Genomic DNA, 15,119 nt, shown 5'->3' with positions numbered 1-15,119 from the left:
TGTGCGGGTGTCGGTGACAAACAGTTTCTTAAAGGTTTGAAATTATGTGTAAAGTTGTTTCGAAGTCGCTAAGTGCTCTCGTTGTCAGCACTGGACGAATATCGTCTGAGTAATTTTCACGCCATGAGTTACGATGCCTGAAGACATTTACAGAGTTTCTAAGTGTAATACTGGTCTTAATGTGCCAAACCTTCAACATAACACAAAGTGAAACATATATAACTTTAACATAAGATTATAATTGTTAATGAGTAGAGTATTGCAGCGTTGCAATTTTTTAAATACGGTTTATGACTATACGAGACATGAAAATGAAATTTCTGTTGCCTCTAGAAGCCGTAATATAGGCAATCTGCTACATCTACTGTGCCCTGGGTTAGTCGCTTGATAACATAGGTTCCACTGCGAGAAAACGCCTTCTTCGAGGTATCCGACACCACATGTCCATTTCATACAATTCGCTTCGCAGTGTGCACTCAGAAATTGATTGAAACAGACCTGCATTCGATGTCAGTAGCAATTTCCGTCCGATTTGACATTCGTCTCCGCTCCCTGTCAGCCAGGAAGTTGGTATCACTGTTCTTGCCCGTTTCATATAGGCGTGAGTGGTACAAAATTCCATGTAGACACATTGAAAAGTCCACGTTCATACAGCAACAAATAGGTTGACTTTATTCAAGGTGTGGTCATAGCGACGTCCAAACACCACAGATGGTTACTGTTATTCTGTCACGTCTCCACGTCGAGCTACACTCAGGCGACATAGCTCGTAACGATATGCATTTATGCAGATGACGGTATCCCATTTCGCAAATTGTTAGGGAGTTCTATACTCCGCGATTCACAGTAGCAAGAGTATGACGAGAACAAATTTGACGCATCGCCTCTCACCTACATCTACATCTACATTCATACTCCGCAAGCCACCCAACGGTGTGTGGCGGAGGGCACTTTACGAGCCACTGTCATTACCTCCCTTTCCTGTTCCAGTCGCGTATGGTTCGCGGGAAGAACGACTGACTGAAAGCCTCCGTGCGCGCTCTAATCTCTCTAATTTTACATTCGTGATCTCCTCGGGAGGTATAAGTAGGGGGAAGCAATATACTCGATACCTCATCCAGAAACGCACCCTCTCGAAACCTGGCGAGCAAGCTACACCGCGATGCAGAGCGCCTCTCTTGCAGAGTCTGCCACTTGAGTTTGCTAAACATCTCCGTAACGCTATCACGGTTACCAAATAACCCTGTGACGAAACGCGCCGCTCTTCTTTGGATCTTCTCTATCTCCTCCGTCACCACTGACAACGGAGCTGCCCAAGGCCTTCTTTTAACGACGGAGAACAGCGACGTTTGCGAAGGGTTGTCAGTGCTAAAAGCCAAGCAACACAGCGTGAAATAACAGTAGAAATCACTGTGGGCCGTACCACGAACGTATCCGTTAGGACGGTGAGGCGAAATCTGGTGTTATTGGGCTATGGGAGCAGACGACCGACGCGAGTGCCTTTAGTAACAGCATGACAGCGACTGCAGCGCCTCTCATGGGCTCGTGACTCTATCGGCTGGACCCTAGAATACAGGAAAATCGTTTTCAGGCCAGACGAGTCCCGATTTCATTTGGTGAGAGCTGATGGTAACGTTCCACTGTGACGCAGACCACACGAAGCCATGGACCCCAGTTGTCAACAATGCACTGTGCAAGCTGGCGGCTCGTCTATAATTTGGGTCATGTTTACATGGAAATGACTGGGTCGTCTAATCCACTTGAACCGATTATTGACTGGAAATGGTTGTCTTCGCCTACTTCGAAACCATTTGCAACCATTCATGGACTTTGTATTCCCGAAAAACAATGAAATTTTATGGATGTCAATGCTCCATACCACAGCTGTTTGTAATTGGTTTGAAGAATATTCTGGATAATTCGAGCGAGTTATTTGGTCACCCAGAATGCTGAACATAAATTATATCGAACATTTAAGGGACAAAATCGAAAGGTCAGTTCGTGCACAACTTCCTACACCGGCAACACTTGCCCAGTGATGGACGGATATAAAGGCAACAATGCTCAAAAATTCTGAAGGGGACTTCCAACAATTTGTTGAGTTCATGCCACATCGAGATGGCGAAATGGGATCCGACACGACGTTAGGAGATATCGCGTGACTTTTGTCACCTCCGTTTATTTTATTGCGCTGATTCCATAAATAATTCATTGTGCAGATTGTCAGGACATTGTGGTATTATGGTTAACTTGTCTCGATCACGGGGACACAGGTTCGATTCCCGGCCAGGTCGAAGACATCCTCTGCTTTGGGCTGAATGTGTGTGTGTGTGTGTGTGTGTGTGTGTGTGTTTGTGTGTTGTGCTCATTTCTTCATCATCGACGCGCAAGTCGCCGAAGTGGCGTAAAATGGGACAACTTGCACCAGGTGGCTGACCTCGCTAATGGCGACTTCTGGCCAAAAAATGCCACACGTACATCTGATTGGCTTGACTTTCATCAGTCGTGGAGGGTCACGTGGGCGTGTGGTACCAGATCTAATCCGAGAGCGACCAGTGCTCTTGTCAGGGGTGGTGACTAACATCTTGTCCAGTGAGCTTACGTGGAAACCCATAACCATTTGTCGCGACACCAGCGGATGAATTCCATGGCAGTGGAGGGAGCCAAAGATGGAAAAAAACTGGAAGAAGATGAGGAACTGAGGACGTTGTAGGTGGTTGGCCATATGAAAGCGAGAGAAGGGGAACTTTTTTTAAAAAAAAATACGTCATTACCCTAGAAGATCTTTTCACATGCAACGTGTAATAAAAAGTAAACTAAATTAGTATAGCATGAATGCCTGAGAGAACCCGAAGGGCAGGTTTAGGCCACTAATTGAAAAGATTTTCACCATCCTCCGTGCCATAGTCACCTTTCTGTCGCGAAGTATGACAGCTGTGTGCGGAAGAGTGTTTGTTAAGTGTAGGTGATTGTAATGGGTGTGTTGTGAGTTTAGTGTCATGTTTGTGTTGAAGATGTGAGGTAACGGAAATGTTGAAAGCCGTTGCCGGTACTTAGCCTAGTCTTCTCTAAAAGCAGAAAGAAGGCTGCCGGTATTAAAGTCCCCATCCGATGGACGGTGCACCATCAAGAGTGTTGCCCTCATGAGGCACTGCGAGGAGGTTTGGAATTTAACCCAGAACACTGGTGCAAAAACTGTTGGTCGGACACTTTACGTACCACCTCTCCTTGCCAGCCAAAAAATGGCAGTGAAAATTTTATGCACCACCCGCACTCTAACTGTGCTACCTCACAGTCGAACACCACCACAGAGGCGTGCGTTACCGACTTCGGCTACGGAGGCAGGCAATGTCTAGTGACGGTGTTTAAGGGTGCTCACTTATTTCTGTTCCCGTGACATGTTGAACAGATGAACTCTTTTGCAACTCTGGCTTCTGTAGCCCGTAGCGACGAATTTATTCTGGGCGGTTTGGTTACTCGCCTGATGTTCCTGTTCAACGTTGACTTTGTAAATTAACTGTTCTGTGGCACCGTTACAACTGTTACAAGCAGCGGTAGTGGAGACTGATGTAAAGGAAGTCTTATGCTCATTACAAAACTGACAGATGCGGCGGATTTCTCCAGCCGCGGTACGCCTCTGAGGCTCACTATTGACAGAGCAGGGAAAGGGACAGTACGACGCAGCAGCGAGGAAAAGCAAACAAAATAAAAATGCAAATATACGAGGAATATCTATGGAGTGTGCATTCATATTCAAAGAACGGAATTTTTATCGACGTCATACTACCCCTGAAAAGTCACTTGACTGAGTGAGATGTAACGTTAGCACTGCAGCAATTCTTAAATTTTGAATGTCATTACTTCGCTAGTACAGATAGATGCACAGCAAATGTACCATTTAAAATGTATACGCGCTTCATGGCCTTCTTAACAATTGGTAGGACATTTCGTTTCTTTGCGACGAACGTCTCGGGTATCGGTGATGTTTTACTATAAAAAAAGAAAGCATTTCCGCCGCTGTTTTCCAAGTTTCGTACTCTCTTGATCGCGTTGCGTCATCGTTCAATAATTTAGGCTGCAGCGACGTTACGAAATGGCTTTCTATTTGTTATATAAAGAGCAGTGAAATGGCAACGAGACAGATGGAAAGAAGTAAGTAAACTGTTTATTTCAAAAGTACTAGACATAACGGTTAATACATTTATCCCACTGTGAGACAAGACCATCAGTCCTTCATGGGAAAATGTTTGCGGCCGTCCGAAGCAAATCGACAGCCGTGAATGTCTTTTTTCATGGCTCCAACAACATGAAAATCGCATGTGGAGAGATTGGGACTGTATAGAGAATGTGAGGTGCTTCCCAGCGAAATTTCTGCAGCCTAGACGAAACTATCTTGGCAACATGTGAGCGGGCGTTACCCTGAAACAGAATGATGCCGTCCATCAACATTCCTGGGCTATTTCCAGTTTTTTGGAGTACGGAAAAAAGACATTCGGCGCTGTCGGTTTACCTCGGACGGAGAGGTGCATGCCTGAGTAGAATCGTGGCTCCGTAAGGAATCGCAGACATTTTCTCGCGAATATATTGACGGTCTTGTCGCACAGCGGGATGAATATATTAACAGTTATGGCGATTCCTTTTGCAATAATAAATAGTTTACTTACTTTTTTCCATCTATCTCGTTTTCGTTTGACTGCCATAATATTTATTTTTCTTTTTATAGTAAGTAAACCCACATTATTATCTCACATTTCACCGTATTTACTCGGTGCGTATGTACAAGTGTTCACCTCACTAAATGTAAATGCGTTAAAAGAAGTCTGCTATTATTTCAGTTTCAAATAACACGTTTCTGTTTCAAATAACACGGTCACGGCACCCCTTTTGTTAAATATGCAATTTCACAACTGCAAATATTTTCGCAATGTGTTACAGGTCTTCTAGCCAGTCCCACGCACTTTCACCATTGCATAAGTAAGATGCTTCTTTGTATCTGAAAGAAGGGAAAGCAAAATATTATTCGTACATATACTCCACATCATTAACCCTAACAGTATAGCTTCCTATTGTGGCTACTTTAAATAAGATATTCGTTTGAAAATCTCGGTAATACAAAGGCAACTCAAACTGTCGTATATAAGTTCTTCTCCATAGATGAAGACTGATCAAAATATGTACATTTTCGACGGCCTAACTAGCAGCACAGTACCGAATTTATCCATTACTTGACTCGAAATTATGTATCAATTACACCAATTAGCACTTTGATACTAAATCTTTATTACATTGAATCTCAGTATCGGTCTACATATAAAGTTCTTCTTACCCGGCTGGTCCCGGCGGAGGTTCGAGTCCTCCCTCGTGCATGGGTATGTGCGTTTGTCCTTAGGATAATTTAGGTTAAGTAGTGTGTAAGCTTAGGGACTGATGACCTTAGCAGTTAAGTCCCATTAGATTTCACACACATTTGAACATTTTTTTCTTCTTACCAGTTTGATGTTTGTAATTAGACGTTTGTGATATTTACCTATGAAAAGCAACTTCTCGTCCTTGGACGTATTTTGATTTGTATCCATAGCAATAAAAATTACTCACTAATGCTTATAACGATATGTTTACGTAATGTGTATACATAAACATACAGTTATAAATGTCCCCGTTACAATATGGTTACTTTTGTGCTATAACAAATAGCTATAATCAGCGGTGGAAATATATTTGCGAACGCCGACCGTGTGCGGTTGTCTTGTTGGATCGTCTGATCAGTCGGAAGTTGCATTGCAGAGGAGAGTAAATGCCTATTCAAAATATAATTATTTTTGGATAGCTCAACATGAATTTCCTAAGGGACCGTAGTTTATCATGCATTTACCAGTAGAAATATGGCGCGGAGAAAATATTTCGCCGCATGCAACTTCCGTCCGATCTCGACGAAAGAATTCGTGACTGTGAACTCTCTATTTGGCAGAAACGTAAAGAAAATTAAATAACTTCATGAAAGAGTGAGACATAGATTCTATAATAAATAAATAGTCTATACACCAGTTCCATTTAACTCTGAATTTATGGCAATTAATATATGAACTTACACTGCAATGAAGGATTTAACATGGATGCCGTCTCGACTGGCACTTCTCGTAATGAAAATAATTCCTTTGACGTTTTCACATACACGCCGCACAATAAATCTACTGCTATGCAGTATTGCACTTTTAGTATTGCACTTTTACTTTACACTAAAATAACATTATTTTTAACAATAATAATACGGCGGCAAGGCATGCGCGTCCGACACAAGTTACAAGAGACAAGAGAAAATGAGTAACTGAGTAACTGTTCATCGAGAATATCTCGTACATCAAAAGAATGTTTAAAAGTGTTCTTCTTCTGTCCGTTTTTCGCGCCGCGGTTTTCAAAGTCAGAGTAACTCAGTGCATCTCTGACGGCGCTTCGACAATAAACACGTTACGTCACAGGTCGTTCACCTTTTACATTCTCACAACATTATTTGCTAACTGTAGCTGTTGCCGAGCGACTGCTCGATTAGTGAATGATTTAAAATGATTAGGCAATCACATAATGTTACATTGCCTTCCATGGGAATCTTGGAAATCAAGGACATTACCAAGATTCACATGTCGCCGTTAACATTATGGGATTGAGTACTTTACAGATTTACATTGATCAAACACAGTATTCCTGTCATTTGATTATTAGGATTACACAAATACGGTGATCTCTCATTCATAGACTAAGATAATTCTTAAGGTAAAAGTACACAAAAAAATTTAAAACTAAGACAGTAGATTAACAAGGTTTACAATGGAGACTATACATTATGCTCATTACAGCCATTTCTTTTTTATACACAGCTCATAACGACCATCTTTGTGGCCTCAAGTTATTGTCCAGAGCTCATAGGCTCTTTGCTCCTGAAAGAAAACACATAGGATTCATCTTTTTATACACACATGGAATTTTGCACACGTGTCCATTTTCATACACATATAGTTCTCACACATGGAATTTCTCACACGTGTCCATTTTCCATTGCTCACTAGTTGTCATGATTTTTACGCTTTCATTGTTTGTGTATTTGACAGGTAAGTTAAAATTTGATTCTTCTCCAGGTGAAGCTTATCCCTTGAGAAGTTGGATCGCTGCTTTGCGTTCTCCGGGTAGAAAACGTTTCATCAGCTCTGGTCGGCGAGTCTCGCTCGCACGTTAGGTACACACGTTACATGTAACAAAAAATATAAATACCCATTAGTCTAAGGACTAAGATTAAATCTAATTTTAGGACTTGGGATTCATAGGAATTTGACTTTGTCACTATTCGCGTGTGGTTTCGCTGTTCGCATTTCATTCACGGGATATAACGTTAGCATAGTATGTGATACGTTGTGAACTCATATAAGTCTTTTATTTCGGGAGCGGCTTTCATGTAAAGTCCGTTCCGTCGAACTGCAGCGGGAGTACTGTGCTAGTAAATCACTTCAAATTTAACGCGTCTGTTGCGTCGATGGACGTTGGCACAGGCTAATTGTTAGAGCTGAATCGCAACTCGAGGCGCTCACTAGCCTCCACGCGGTATTTCAGCTTTTCCGAGCGCGGTTCAGTGAACACGTTGCCTCGATGGTGTTGTGGTATTTTGTAGTTTGCTGAGCTGGTGCGGAGGGACGAGGATTACCAGGGACAGAGACTCCATTGAAACCATCCCTGCCTCCACATTTTCCAGCCAATTTTGAAGATTTTAAGGTAGCCGCTAACACACTTGGTTTCCGATGCGCTGCACGTAATCACATCATCGCCTTCGGTTACACAACCGGACTATCACTGTCCGTCGGCCTATCTGCACGTTTAACACTTTTTATCTTCGTCGTGAATGAAATTATCATTTATTTATAGCAACGACGCATTGCTTCGTGTCTGTGGCAGACTTCCACAGCATTTTAAGCCTTCACTTATACACTACTATGTACCCAAATTTTTTGCGGTTTATAATCAAATAGTTTGTCTCACTTTGTAGCTTGCTAATTGAGAGCTTCGATTATCATGTCCATTTCAATTTCTGTTGCTTTGTTGGTAACTACCTTAACATTTCGCTTTACATTGTTCATCATCTTTCTCTAAGACTAATTATGCTTTTACTTCACAGTCACAATACATTAATTTCTCCGATCTGTTAGCAATTATTATTATTAATTCATTTGAATCGTTCTTTCTATTCATTAGATTCATTAAAGTTATCACTGTCATTTCAACAAAAATTTCCTTTTTACTAGATGTGAGGAGCAATCAGTCACATTTGATCGCCCTCTCACATGAGAACAGAACACCATTCAAGAAAATATTCAAACTCCTTATCGCGATCTCGGTTTGAGTCTCGGATTTACTTTAAAAGGAAAAATAAAGACATTTCAAAACTAGCTTTTCCCGATTTCGTTCACGCGTTTCCTTTTGAAAATCGTATGTCAAACCAGCCTTCCACGTCAACCGCATTTTTCAATCTGTGACGTCAAGTCTACGGGACGTCAAGTCTACGGGACTGGTTTAGGCGGGTTCGGATATTTACACAAATTCAGAAGAAAGACATAGATATAATAGTACATAGAAGAAGAAATCTAGGAAACAACTCCTTGTTCCTTACGACTTAGAAATTAATTTTCCTTTGCGCCGTACGTCTGCGTACGCGCTGCAATTAAGAACTAGCTGCTTTGTTTTGCCGGCTGTTTAGTTGTCATTTTATTCTCACTTTGATGCCTGCTTGCGCTACACTGCATTGACCTCTATATATGACCTTAAGTCATCATTTCTTTGTCCTTGTCACTTACGCTCTTATACTTGGTATTTATTTCACTTATGGCTTTGAATGTATCTGACCTGCGTATTGCAATTACAATTAAAGCTACTTTGTTTATCTAGCTGAAAGATAGCGCTTTCGTGGTCATGTTGGTACTTACAAGTAACTCACATGCTTCGTAAACATTACGTTATTTTAATGCAGAGATGAACCTGTTCCAGATTTCTATGTACATTAGAACTTAATCTAGACATAGCTGACTTAGAAACTAGTTACTTGTTTTCCTTTTTAGTGGGATCAGGAACCAATAATTGTCAAGCGACCCGTGTCCTTGACGAAAATAAATTTCGTTTCTCGATCATTGCTCCCTGAACTTAAAAAAAAAAAAATTCTTACGTACAATGTTTTATTTTCACTTCTTTACTATTTCATATCGCAGAAGCCGGCTTGTTAGGCACATCCTTCGCTTCATATTTCATTTTTCTCTCTTAAATATTATCTCCTTAAAACTAAATCTTAAAACTAGAGTTCGTGGAGTTGATCACTTTCTTTGTTAAACAAGAATTTTTTCAGCTTGTCTGTACTTTGTCACTTAGTCACTAGCGGCTAACCTTCTCTTGCCATTATAAAGCTTTCCGTTTGACTTATTCTGTAGCATGATACTTTTTAGATCAGAGTAATGGTATAACCCTTTTATTTTTCCATTTGCGGGATCAGAAATTAGATAACAACCTGTGTGCGGTATACGAAGGATCTCGTAAGGTCCCTCAAAAAGACTTTGCCATTTTCGATTTTTGTGTAAGAGCAACGATGGTTTAAAGTGTGTTTTTAGCAAGACCTTTTCGCCTACTTTATAATTTAACACCTTATTAATATGTGTGTCATACACCTTCTTGCGTAAATTGGCTTGGGTGGTCAACGTTGTTAGAGCTTGTCTTATTCTGGCGCCTAAACTAGCGCTTAGGAATTGAATTGACCCATTCATTTTTCTCTTGGTCATAAGACATCAACTCACTCGGAGTGAAACCAGTAGACAGGTGTGGTAGATTATTCACAATTTCCTCGAAAGGTGACATAAAGTCAACCCAGCTAATCTGCTGATTTGGTATATACGTACGAATAAAACGATTAAACTCCTTGAACACCCCCTCAGTCGGGTTCGACTGCGGTCTAAACTTGGAGATAAGGATTTGCCTAATTTTATGACTAGCAAGGAAAAGTATCCATCTTTTGCAGACAAAGTTAGACCCATTGTATGAGAGAATTGATTCAGGTTTTCCGAATCTAGGAAAGTAGTCACGTTCTAAACGATTGATGATTAGTTGAGTGTTTGCAGATCTCATAGCGTACAATATCAAATGTTTGGTAAATAGATCAATGACAGCTACAAGGTACCTTAGTCCACCACGACCTCGTGGGAGGGGTCCTGCCAAATCTATGCCTAGGATTTGTATAGGTTTCTCTGTGATAATAGGATTCAAAGGCAGTATATTCGAAATATTAAAAGGTTTTGTCTTTTGACAAATGATACAGTGTTTCAAGAGTTTGTGAATTCTGCTATGAAGGTTAGGGATGTAGCAGTACTTTTCTATTTTACGCTTACACTTTTCTGGACCAAAGTGTCCCCACGAAATATGTGTATACCAGAGTAAGTGTTCTACATATTCCTGCGGAATGCATACTAGCCAATTTTCTGATGACAATGATGTTCGGTGGAAAAGAACTTGATTATGCAATTTGTAATATTTGCACATGCGATGGGTAGGATTAGTTTCGAGGATCTGTTTCACACCTCTCCATTTTGTATCAGTTTCCTACAGTTGGACAATCTGGTTACAAAGATCAAGAAAATATTTCCGATGTACTGGATCCTTCATCATAAGAATTTCGTAATTTGACATTTGTTCCAAACGTTCAGTACTGTCCGAAGAGCCTTCAGGCTTGCGAGATAGTGCAACCGCAATAATGTTATCTTTTCCTTTTATATAGATTATTTCGAAGTCATATTCCTGTAAGAAAAGACACCACCTCGTTAAGCGAGGATGTAGGAGTTTACACGTCAGAGGAAAACTAAGAGCCTGATGATCAGAATAGACTTTGATTTTCTTGCCATTGATGTAGTAGTTGAATCTCTTGAAAGCCCAAACTACTGCAAGAGCTTCCAATTCAGTAACAGAATAGGATCGTTCAGTTTCTGTAAGAACCCTACTAGCAAAACTAATTACTCTGATGTCTGGTTTTCCATTGGCTTCATGGATCTGGAAGAGACATGCGCTTAATCTCTGAAAACTTGCGTCAGATGACACACAAAATTCCTTTTCCATCTCTGGATGATAAAGAATGTTGCTATTTAACAAAGCTTCTTTGATATCGAGGAATGCCTTTTGACAGTCGTCAGTCCAATTCCACTGAGTATTTTTCTTTAACAATTTCAATAAATCAGGGTTGTTCATTACTTGCTTCTGTAAAAATCTTCTGAAGAATGAAGCGAATCCAAGATAACCTTTAAGTTGTCGTTTTGAAGATGGGCTAGGAAAAATTTTATTGCACTTAGCTTAGCCGGATCAGGACGGATTCCGTCAGATGAAATGACGTGTCCTAAGAATTTGATTTCGGCTCGGCCAAAGTGTGACTTTTGGAAGTTGGCAGTGATTCCGTATTCCAGGAATCGCTGAAACACTTTCTGTATTAGTTCAGCGTGGCCTTCCCAGGTTTTAGTGGCAATTAAAAGATCATCAACGTAGAGAGTGACTTCATCAAAGATCTGGACCAAGAACATGATCTAGGGCAGAGATGAATACTCCAGAACTAACATTCAGTCCAAAAGGCATGACCTGAAATTGATAGGATCTGCCGGCGAAGATAAATGCCGTATACTTTCGTGAGTTAGGATTTAGTCTCACTTGCCAAAATGACATTTTCAAATCTATGCTACTCTAATATTTAATTCCATAAAATCTCTGCAGGTGTTCTTCAATCGTTTCAGGTCTCCTTCGTACTGGCACAACAATTTTATTTATGTTTCGTGCGTCAAGTACGAGTCGTACGGTGTTATCCTATTTCAAAATCGTCAACAAGGGGCTACTATATGGCGAATTAGAATACTCTATGACTTTCCAGTTCAGCATTTTCTTAATTTCATTACGAACTGCTTCCCTTCTTGCATACGGTATGGGATATGTCGTGCGACAGAAAGTTTGGTGCGGCACCACTTCCATAGTATATTCATAGTCTTTTATAATACCAGGTCGTTTTGAAAACACGTTGATGTAGTGTGACAACAAATTGAATAATTCCTGTCGCTGAGGTTCGGATCTCTGTTGATTCTGCAGTCTTATTGGTTACTTCCTGCCGAGAGGGTAAGTCACTGACTGTTATTGTATCATTAAATGTATCACAGTTACCATAGAACAAATTGAAATGATTACGACAAGGAGGTTTTCAGCCTATCCTTTGTAATCTAATGCTATTACAAGTGTCAAAGGTTTTTACTCTTTCTTTCACTAACTCCAGTGCAACTTCTGTCTGCTGTACTAACAGTGTGCAAATTCCTGTATAAAGATCTATTCGGGCTCTATATCGTCGTAGAAAATCCAGTCCCAAGAGAGATGGCACTGCCAAATTCTTGACAACGAGGAAAATACATTTGATGGGTATTGACTGAATCTGCAGTGGTACCCAAGCTTGTATACTGACCTTTTGTGTCTGGGACCCGATGGCTCCTGTTGTTGAACATCCTTGGACGGGTAATGTTGGAATTTTAATTAATGTACTAATTTGCTTATAGAAACATAAGGACATAGCATTAATATTTGCACCTGTATCTAGGATTACAGTCGTCAAAATTCCGGCTATAGGAAGTTTTGTCATAGCTTGCACTTGGTCATCTAACGGTTCATCACCGTCAGTCGTCTCTTTCTCTTGTTATAATTCCTGTCTCATGTCAATCCCGTCATTGTACCTCAGTACAAGTGTGTCATAGTTAGTCTCTCCGTCGAAGTGGTCGCCCCCATTCTGTCTCACAGCATCACTTAGGGAGCTTTCAGATGCTAAACTTAGTTTTCCTGTTTGTGTGGTTTTGATTGGCCTTCGCCATTAGAAAGTTCGACCAATCTGACATTTTGAGAACACTGAGGAACAAAATTACTTTTATGCACAAACCTTGTGTCAAAATGTTGTTGCGTTTGTTCTGGTGTCCAATACATGTTTCTGTCTTCCGCGTTTGCGAAAAATACAGGGAGCTTGTACTGCCTTCGCGGGGTCTGATGATTTTTATTACTATTATGATTTCCGGAATCGTTACGGTGAAATCCACCTTCACACTGTGGCTTGCCGTTAAACTGTGTGTTTCTGTACATTCCCTGCGCTTGATTTTTACTAGGCGCGGAGTTGTGTTGGTATGAGTGGGCGTTATCAGCTAATTGTTGCTGCCTGGAATCTGAGTGTTGGCCGCGCGAGTACGATGCATTCCATTGCGATCCGCTCTGCTGTTGCCAACATTTTTTACTGAAACCTTTTCCGAACTTCTGCTTGTACGGTTGATTGCCGTACTAGTTACCAGTCGTGTTACACACGGGACTGAATCGGTTGTGTTGATTATGTCTATTCCTTTTGTGCGGATACGCATTGCCTTTATTTCCGTTTTGCCAATCGTTACTATTTTTGTAACCGTTCCCTGGCTTTTCATAGCCGTTACTCTCGTGATGTTGTGGCCAACAATTGTGTGGAGTATTCCGTGGTTTGTTAGCTCTCATGTCTTCATAGATCAGGTCTACGGAATCTAATATCGACAGAAGGGTATCCGGATCATCATCTGGTATGGCTATCAGCTTTTCACGAATCGATATGGGTAATTTAGACTTGAGAATCATAATTACATCTTTACTATTAATAGGGGTATCCCAATACCTGATTTTGCCAAGATATTTTTCGAAGTACTTCCTCAGGCTACTATTCCTGGGGTCAAATTGTTCTGCACTATAGACTTCTTTACGAAGGCGCTTCTGAACACCTTCGCTCCAAAATTTGCTGAAGAAACAGTGCTCAAACTCCTCATACGTTCGACACTTACCAACCATTTCGGTTCCCCATATTGCCGATTCGCCACCTATATATCCGGTAACAAATTGGATACGCTGTCTTATCAGTCCACTAATTTGGAAAAATGCCAGAGAACCCACGAAGAAAAACAATTGGTTGGGTATTTCGTTTTTCCGGGTTAAAGGCTTGAAAAACTCGATGCTTTATCATGCTTTCTTCCTTCATCATTTGTACTACTGAGTCAGATTCTTGGTTTCGGTGAATTACTGGAATATGTGGTGGTGAAGTGTGTTCTTTAGATACAACAGGTATTCGGAATTGCCGAAATAATTCATCTTCTTCTTCTGAGGCTATAGAATTAGGATACATCGGTCTTTGTATTCGGGAACTACTACTCACTTGTGCCTTCAGGTTTTTTAGTTGTTCCGTTACCTCTTGCTTCCAATTTGTTTATTCTTGCTGTAGGGTACGTCTAATGCTACCAAGTACACCCATTACGATATCTCCGGAGCTTCCAGGAACTGACAAGATACCAAGAGTGGTTGCTTTCACAGTCTCTACTAGGTCTTTCTTAATTTTATTTTCGGCAAATTTGTCTTTTCCAGCAATCCAGTTTTCATACTTTTCTCTAAATTCTCTCTCATGACGCTAGCCTCTCCTTTACTTTCGTTTCAGTTTCCAGAGTCATTTTGACATTCCCTCGGTTAGTTTTTCTACCTTCGTAGTTACTCTGTCTAATCTGTGATTAACTGTGGTTACGGTGGCGTCAAGATTCTTAGTTGCGTTTCGGATGTCAGCTGTCTCGCTTTGCATGGTAGCTAAAGTGTCATTCAGTTCGAAAATTATTCCACTTCGCATTTGAGAAACAGCATCCTTAACTTGCTTTGCTACTTCTTTGGCTACGTTTTCTCTAACAGTTTTTATTTCTTCGCTTACTGTAGAAAGTTTGTCTTCAAGCTAGGCTAACATTTGTCTATTTTCGTCTTTCAAATCATTTTTAATGGAATTCACCATTTGGCGATTTCCGTCCTGCATCATTTGACTTATTTGTCTCAGTAGCTGTTTGAATACATCGTCTGTCACTACCCCTGAATTGCTTTCACCTGCCTCCCTTGTAACCGGTATATGGCTACGAGTACTAGTGGCAGAACCTATGCTGTCATTGTCTAGTTCAGTACCGGTAACATTATGGTGCGAGACACCAAAGTCCATAAGATTTCCCACTTCACTTTCTACAATTGTTTCGATTGGTGTCTCAGCCCTACTAATTATCCTG

This window comes from Schistocerca nitens, chromosome 1, assembly GCF_023898315.1.
Source record: "Schistocerca nitens isolate TAMUIC-IGC-003100 chromosome 1, iqSchNite1.1, whole genome shotgun sequence".
NCBI classification, from domain to species: domain Eukaryota; kingdom Metazoa; phylum Arthropoda; class Insecta; order Orthoptera; family Acrididae; genus Schistocerca; species Schistocerca nitens.
The sequence above is the reverse complement of the archived record's forward strand: the minus strand, read 5'-3'. Positions refer to the sequence as shown.